This window comes from Oncorhynchus keta, chromosome 22, assembly GCF_023373465.1.
Source record: "Oncorhynchus keta strain PuntledgeMale-10-30-2019 chromosome 22, Oket_V2, whole genome shotgun sequence".
Lineage (NCBI taxonomy): Eukaryota > Metazoa > Chordata > Actinopteri > Salmoniformes > Salmonidae > Oncorhynchus > Oncorhynchus keta.
The window spans coordinates 54,020,958-54,029,554 of record NC_068442.1 but is presented as its reverse complement, the minus strand read 5'-3'; the positions used below and the strand labels follow the sequence as shown (position 1 = coordinate 54,029,554).

The 8,597-nt window shown below is 44.8% G+C and overlaps 1 long non-coding RNA gene across 18 annotated transcripts; it reads left to right on the top strand.

Annotated features, from left to right (window-relative positions):
- The first annotated feature begins 1,936 nt into the window (after positions 1 to 1,936).
- On the top strand, positions 1,937 to 4,898 carry LOC127910736 (uncharacterized). 18 transcript variants are annotated; one of them, XR_008076061.1, is made up of 7 exons: positions 1,937 to 2,197; positions 2,334 to 2,401; positions 2,470 to 2,537; positions 2,606 to 2,673; positions 3,609 to 4,016; positions 4,352 to 4,405; positions 4,673 to 4,898. It is a non-coding gene; the product is annotated as an uncharacterized LOC127910736 (long non-coding RNA). The 18 variants fall into 18 exon arrangements; XR_008076055.1 differs by lacking the exon at positions 2,470 to 2,537 and having other exon boundaries at positions 1,937 to 2,129; XR_008076053.1 differs by lacking the exon at positions 2,470 to 2,537 and having other exon boundaries at positions 1,937 to 2,129; positions 2,538 to 2,673.
- The last annotated feature ends 3,699 nt before the right edge of the window (positions 4,899 to 8,597 follow it).

Here is an 8,597-nt window from a genome sequence, read left to right as displayed (position 1 = left end):
GTCTCTCCAGGCCAGGAGAAGGGGCCAGTCTCTCCAGGCCAGTAGAAGGGGCCAGTCTCTCCAGGCCAGTAGAAGGGGCCAGTCTCTCCAGGCCAGTAGAAGGGGACAGTCTCTCCAGGCCAGTAGAAGGGGCCAGTCTCTCCAGGCCAGTAGAAGGGGCCAGTCTCTCCAGGGCAGTAGAAGGGGCCAGTCTCTCCAGGCCAGGAGAAGGGGCCAGTCTCTCCAGGCCAGTAGAAGGGGCCAGTCTCTCCAGGCCAGGAGAAGGGGTCAGTCTCTCCAGGCCAGGAGAAGGGGTCAGTCTCTCCAGGCCAGGAGAAGGGGCCAGTCTGCCCAGGCCAGGAGAAGGGGCCAGTCTGTCCAGGCCAGGAGAAGGGGCCAGTCTCTCTAGGCCAGTAGAAGGGGCCAGTCTGTCCAGGCCAGTAGAAGGGGCCAGTCTCTCCAGGCCAGGAGAAGGGGCCAGTCTCTCCAGGCCAGTAGAAGGGGCCAGTCTCTCCAGGCCAGTAGAAGGGGCCAGTCTCTCCAGGCCAGGAGAAGGGGCCAGTCTCTCCAGGCCAGGAGAAGGGGTGGGGTCAGGGAATAAACACTCCATGGTTATACTGAGGGAATACCCCAGGTCCATGGTGACCTTACTGTACATCAAAGAAACCATCCCAGACCAAACAACCATGACAACATGCGAGGTATTATCCAGCCTCATCTCATGACAACATGCTAGGTATTAGCCTCGTCTCATGACAACATGCTAGGTATTATCCAGCCTCGTCTCATGACAACATGCTAGGTATTAGCCTCGTCTCATGACAACATGCTAGGTATTATCCAGCCTCGTCTCATAACATGCTAGGTATTATCCCAGCCTCGTCTCATGACAACATGCTAGGTATTAGCTTCGTCTCATGACAACATGCTAGGTATTATCCCAGCCTCGTCTCATGACAACATGCTAGGTATTATCCCAGCCTCGTCTCATGACAACATGCTAGGTATTATCCCAGCCTCGTCTCATGACAACATGCTAGGTATTAGCCTCGTCTCATGACAACATGCTAGGTATTATCCAGCCTTGTCTCATGACAACATGCTAGGTATTAGCCTCGTCTCATGACAACATACTAGGTATTAGCCTCGTCTCATGACAACATACTAGGTATTATCCAGCCTCGTCTCATGACAACATGCTAGGTATTAGCCTCGTCTCATGACAACATACTAGGTATTATCCAGCCTCGTCTCATGACAACATGCTAGGTATTAGCCTCGTCTCATGACAACATGCTAGGTATTAGCCTCGTCTCATGACAACATGCTAGGTATTATCCTCGTCTCATGACAACATGCTAGGTATTATCCTCGTCTCATGACAACATGCTAGGTATAATCCCAGCCTCGTCTCATGACAACATGCTAGGTATTAGCCTCGTCTCATGACAACATGCTAGGTATTATCCTCGTCTCATGACAACATGCTAGGTATAATCCCAGCCTCGTCTCATGACAACATGCTAGGTATAATCCCAGCCTCGTCTCATGACAACATGCTAGGTGTTATCCCAGCCTCGTCTCATGACAACATGCTAGGTATTATCCAGCCTCGTCTCATGACAACATGCTAGGTATTAGCCTCGTCTCATGACAACATGCTAGGTATTAGCCTCGTCTCATGACAACATGCTAGGTATTAGCCTCGTCTCATGACAACATGCTAGGTATTATCCTCGTCTCATGACAACATGCTAGGTATTATCCAGCCTTGTCTCATGACAACATGCTAGGTATTATCCAGCCTTGTCTCATGACAACATGCTAGGTGTTATATTTTACAAAATATATTTTACATTTTACATTCTTCAGAGTAGCCACCCTTTGCCTTGATGACAGCTTTGCACACTCTTGGCATTCTCTCATGATAGATAATAATAAGGTATTTGAGGTAGATATGTACATGAAGGCGGGGTAAAGTGACTAGACATCAGGATAGATAATAATAAGGTATTTGAGGTAGATATGTACATGAAGGCAGGGTAAAGTGATATCAGGATAGATAATAATAAGGTATTTGAGGTAGATATGTACATGAAGGCAGGGTAAAGTGACTAGACATCAGGATAGATAATAATAAGGTATTTGAGGTAGATATGTACATGAAGGCAGGGTAAAGTGACTAGACATCAGGATAGATAATAATAAGGTATTTGAGGTAGATATGTACATGAAGGCAGGGTAAAGTGACCAGTCATCAGGATAGATAATAATAAGGTATTTGAGGTAGATATGTACATGAAGGTAGGGTAAAGTGACCAGGCATCAGGATAGATAATAATAAGGTATTTGAGGTAGATATGTACATGAAGGCAGGGTAACGTGACTAGACATCAGGATAGATAATAATAAGGTATTTGAGGTAGATATGTACATGAAGGCGGGGTAAAGTGACCAGTCATCAGGATAGATAATAATAAGGTATTTGAGGTAGATATGTACATGAAGGCAGGGTAAAGTGACTAGACATCAGGATAGATAATAATAAGGTATTTGAGGTAGATATGTACATGAAGGCAGGGTAAAGTGACTAGGCATCAGGATAGATAATAATAAGGTATTTGAGGTAGATATGTACATGAAGGCAGGGTAACGTGACTAGACATCAGGATAGATAATAATAAGGTATTTGAGGTAGATATGTACATGAAGGCAGGGTAAAGTGACCAGTCATCAGGATAGATAATAATAAGGTATTTGAGGTAGATATGTACATGAAGGCAGGGTAAAGTGACCAGTCATCAGGATAGATAATAATAAGGTATTAGAGGTAGATATGTACATGAAGGCAGGGTAAAGTGACTAGGCATCAGGATAGATAATAATAAGGTATTTGAGGTAGATATGTACATGAAGGCAGGGTAGTGACTAGACGTCAGGATAGATAATAATAAGGTATTTGAGGTAGATATATACATGAAGGCAGGGTAAAGTGACCAGTCATCAGGATAGATAATAATAAGGTATTTGAGGTAGATATGTACATGAAGGCAGGGTAAAGTGACCAGTCATCAGGATAGATAATAATAAGGTATTTGAGGTAGATATGTACATGAAGGCAGGGTAAAGTGACTAGACATCAGGATAGATAATAATAAGGTATTTGAGGTAGATATATACATGAAGGCAGGGTAAAGAGACATCAGGATAGATAATAATAAGGTATTTGAGGTAGATATGTACATGAAGGCAGGGTAAAGTGACCAGTCATCAGGATAGATAATAATAAGGTATTTGAGGTAGATATGTACATGAAGGCAGGGTAAAGTGACTAGACATCAGGATAGATAATAATAAGGTATTTGAGGTAGATATATACATGAAGGCAGGGTAAAGAGACATCAGGATAGATAATAATAAGGTATTTGAGGTAGATATGTACATGAAGGCAGGGTAAAGTGACCAGTCATCAGGATAGATAATAATAAGGTATTTGAGGTAGATATGTACATGAAGGCAGGGTAAAGTGACATCAGGATAGATAATAATAAGGTATTTGAGGTAGATATGTACATGAAGGCAGGGTAAAGTGACCAGTCATCAGGATAGATAATAATAAGGTATTTGAGGTAGATATGTACATGAAGGCAGGGTAAAGTGACTAGACATCAGGATAGATAATAATAAGGTATTTGAGGTAGATATGTACATGAAGGCAGGGTAAAGTGACTAGACATCAGGATAGATAATAATAAGGTATTTGAGGTAGATATGTACATGAAGGCAGGGTAAAGTGACTAGGCATCAGGATAGATAATAATAAGGTATTTGAGGTAGATATGTACATGAAGGCAGGGTAAAGTGACTAGGCATCAGGATAGATAATAATAAGGTATTTGAGGTAGATATGTACATGAAGGCAGGGTAAAGTGACTAGACATCAGGATAGATAATAATAAGGTATTTGAGGTAGATATGTACATGAAGGCAGGGTAAAGTGACTAGACATCAGGATAGATAATAATAAGGTATTTGAGGTAGATATATACATGAAGGCAGGGTAAAGAGACATCAGGATAGATAATAATAAGGTATTTGAGGTAGATATGTACATGAAGGCAGGGTAAAGTGACCAGTCATCAGGATAGATAATAATAAGGTATTTGAGGTAGATATGTACATGAAGGCAGGGTAAAGTGACCAGTCATCAGGATAGATAATAATAAGGTATTTGAGGTAGATATGTACATGAAGGCAGGGTAAAGTGACCAGTCATCAGGATAGATAATAATAAGGTATTTGAGGTAGATATGTACATGAAGGCAGGGTAAAGTGACCAGTCATCAGGATAGATAATAATAAGGTATTTGAGGTAGATATGTACATGAAGGCAGGGTAAAGTGACATCAGGATATATAATAATAAGGTATTTGAGGTAGATATGTACATGAAGGCAGGGTAAAGTGACTAGTCATCAGGATAGATAATAATAAGGTATTAGAGGTAGATATGTACATGAAGGCAGGGTAAAGTGACTAGACATCAGGATAGATAATAATAAGGTATTTGAGGTAGATATGTACATGAAGGCAGGGTAAAGAGACATCAGGATAGATAATAATAAGGTATTTGAGGTAGATATGTACATGAAGGCAGGGTAAAGTGACTAGGCATCAGGATAGATAATAATAAGGTATTAGAGGTAGATATGTACATGAAGGCAGGGTAAAGTGACTAGACATCAGGATAGATAATAATAAGGTATTAGAGGTAGATATGTACATGAAGGCAGGGTAAAGTGACTAGACATCAGGATAGATAATAATAAGGTATTAGAGGTAGATATGTACATGAAGGCAGGGTAAAGTGACTAGGCATCAGGATAGATAATAATAAGGTATTTGAGGTAGATATGTACATGAAGGCAGGGTAAAGAGACAGTCAGGATAGATAATGCCCTGTATTTGAGGTAGATATGTACATGAAGGCAGGGTAAAGTGACTAGACATCAGGATAGATAATAATAAGGTATTTGAGGTAGATATGTACATGAAGGCAGGGTAAAGTGACTAGACATCAGGATAGATAATAATAAGGTAGTGTGTGTGGTTTGTGTAAGACTGTCAGTGTAGTGTGTGTGTGAGTGAGTTTGTATACCGTGTGTACATATAGTCTTGTGAGTTTGCATTGAGTCAGTGCAAGATATGCAAACAGTCTGGGTAACTATTAATGAACTATTTTAGCAGTCTTATGGCTTGGCAGCGGAGGCTGTCTCGGAGCCGGTTGGCAGGGGAGGCTGTCTCGGAGCCGGTTGGCAGCGGAGGCTGTCTCGGAGCCGGTTGGCAGCGGAGGCTGTCTCGGAGCCGGTTGGCAGCGGAGGCTGTCTCGGAGCCGGTTGGCAGCGGAGGCTGTCTCGGAGCTGGTTGGTCCTAGAGCCGATGCTCCTGTACCGTTAGCAGGGTGAACAGTCTATGACTGCCCTGTAGAGATGACCCACTGCCCTGTAGAGATGACCCACTGCCCTGTAGAGATGACCCACTGCCCTTAGGCAATTTTTTGCGCAACGGCTCTTCCTCTGACCCCGCCTGATATAGAGGTCATGGATGGCAGGAAGCTCGGCCAGAGTGATGTACTGGGCTGTCTGCGTCACCCTCTGATATAGAGGTCATGGATGGCAGGGAGCTGGGCCCCAGTGATGTACTGGGCTGTCTGCGTCACCCTCTGATATAGAGGTCCCTGGATGGCAGGAAGCTCGGCCACAGTGATGTACTGGGCTGTCTGCGTCACCCTCTGATATAGAGGTCCCTGGATGGCAGGAAGCTGGGCCCCAGTGATGTACTGGGCTGTCTGCGTCACCCTCTGATATAGAGGTCCCTGGATGGCAGGGAGCTGGGCCCCAGTGATGTACTGGGCTGTCTGCGTCACCCTCTGATATAGAGGTCCCTGGATGGCAGGAAGCTCGGCCACAGTGATGTACTGGGCTGTCTGCGTCACCCTCTGTAGCACCATGCGATCGAGGGCGGTGCTGTTGCCATACCAACTGTGATGCGGCCAGTCAACATGCTCTCGAAGGTGCAGCTGTAGAACAGGATCCGAGGGCCCACGCTGAACCTCTTCAGCCTCCTAAGGGGTGCGCTATCATACCTCTTCACGTCTGTGTGTGTGTGTGTGTGCATGTTCACATCTGTGGGTGTGTGGGTGTGCATGTTCACGTCTGTGTGTGTGGGTCTGTGTGTGTGAGTGTGTGTGTGTGCATGTTCACGTCTGTGTGTGTGTGCATGTTAACGTCTGTGTGTGTGAGTGTGAGTGTGTGCATGTTCACGTCTGTGTGTGTGCATGTTCACGTCTGTGTGTGTGTGCATGTTAACGTCTGTGTGTGTGAGTGTGAGTGTGTGTGTGTGCATGTTCACGTCTGTGTGTGTGTGCATGTTCACGTCTGTGTGTGTGGGTGTGTGTAGACCATGTTAAGTCCTCAGTGATGTGGGTGTGTGTAGACCATGTTAAGTCCTCAGTGATGTGGGTGTGTGTAGACCATGTTAAGTCCTCAGTGATGTGGGTGTGTGTAGACCATGTTAAGTCCTCAGTGATGTGGGTGTGTGTAGACCATGTTAAGTCCTCAGTGATGTGGGTGTGTGTAGACCATGTCAAGTCCTCAGTGATGTGGGTGTGTGTAGACCATGTTAAGTCCTCAGTGATGTGGGTGTGTGTAGACCATGTTAAGTCCTCAGTGATGTGGGTGTGTGTAGACCATGTTAAGACCTCAGTGATGTGGATACCAAGGAACTGGACGCTCTCGACGCGCTCTACTACAACCCAGCTGATATCTCTCCCATTTCTCCTGTCGATCAGCTCCGTGGTCTTATCAACATGACAGAGTGGCTTCAAGTGAAGTGAGAATCACATATCGTGAGCTACTGTCTGTTTCTACACGCAAGGAGCAAGACAGTGCACTTCATTTTCACTCTCAAACTGTTTGGGTGAATAGCTTTTCAGCCCTAGGCGATTAATCCCTCCCTGCTTTAGGAATGCTCACTATGTCGGGAATCTAAGCAGAGATGGCTGTCTCCTCTCCTCTTCTGCCACTCTTCTGTATAAGGAAGAAACAACAGCCTGAGGGTTAAGACAAACTCTTTTCTGTTTATTCATATTTTTATATATGTTCTGTTCCCTCTCTCTCTCTCTATATCACACAGATCTATCTCCTCTTCTCTGTTCACTCTCTATATCACACAGATCTATCTGCTCTCCTCTGGTCACACTCTCTCTCTATATCACACAGATCTATCTGCTCTCCTCTGTTCACTCTCTATATCACACAGATCTATCTGCTCTCCTCTGTTCTCTCTCTATATCACACAGATCTATCTGCTCTCCTCTGTTCTCTCTCTATATCACACAGATCTATCTGCTCTCCTCTGTTCTCTCTCTCTATATCACACAGATCTATCTGCTCTCCTCTGTTCTCTCTCTCTATATCACACAGATCTATCTCCTCTGTTCACTCTCTCTCTATATCACACAGATATATCTCCTCTGCTCTCCTCTCTCTATCACACAGATATATCTCCTCTCCTCTCCTCTCCTCTCCTCTCCTCTCTCTATCACACAGATATATCTCCTCTCCTCTCCTCTCCTCTCTCTATCACACAGATATATCTCCTCTCCTCTCCTCTCCTCTCTCTATCACACAGATATATCTCCTCTCCTCTCCTCTCCTCTCCTCTCCTCTCCTCTCCTCTCCTCTCCTCTCCTCTCCTCTCCTCTCTCTATCACACAGTACAGGAATAACCTCTAAAGCAGATCAAACCCTGGTTGCCTCTGCCAGGAGGCTGACACTTGATCTTCCAGCAAGACAATGACCCCAAGTGGATCTTCCAGCAAGACAATGACCCCAAGTGGATATTTCAGCAAGACAATGACCCCAAGTGGATCTTCCAGCAAGACAATGACCCCAAGTGGATCTTCCAGCAAGACAATGACCCCAAGTGGATCTTCCAGCAAGACAATGACCCCAAGTGGATCTTCCAGCAAGACAATGACCCCAAGTGGATCTTCCAGCAAGACAATGACCCCAAGTGGATCTTCCAGCAAGACAATGACCCCAAGCACTAATCAAAATCCACAACGAAATGGTTCATTGACAACAAAAGCAACATTTTGCGATGCCCATCTCAGTCTCCGGAGCTTGAACCCCATTGAAAACCTGTGGTTTGAATGGAAGAGGGCCAGTCCATCTCAGTCTCCGGGACTTGAACCCCATTGAAAACCTGTGGTTTGAATCGAAGAGGGCCAGTCCATCTCAGTCTCAGCCAGAAGACCAGATGAAGGATATCAACAATCAGGAAAGATTCTGTATAGAGGAATGGTCTAAGACCCCTCCCAACGTGTTCTCCAATCTCAAAACATTTGAGGAAAAGGCTCAGTGTAGTATTGAAAACAGGGGAGGTTGCTGGAGAACTGAAAACAGGGGAGGTTGCTGGAGAACTGAAAACAGGGGAAGTTGCTGGAGAACTGAAAACAGGGGAGGTTGCTGGAGAACTGAAAACAGGGGAGGTTGCTGGAGATTTTGAAAACAGAGGAGAGTGCTGGAGAATTGAAAACAGGGGAGGGTGCTGGAG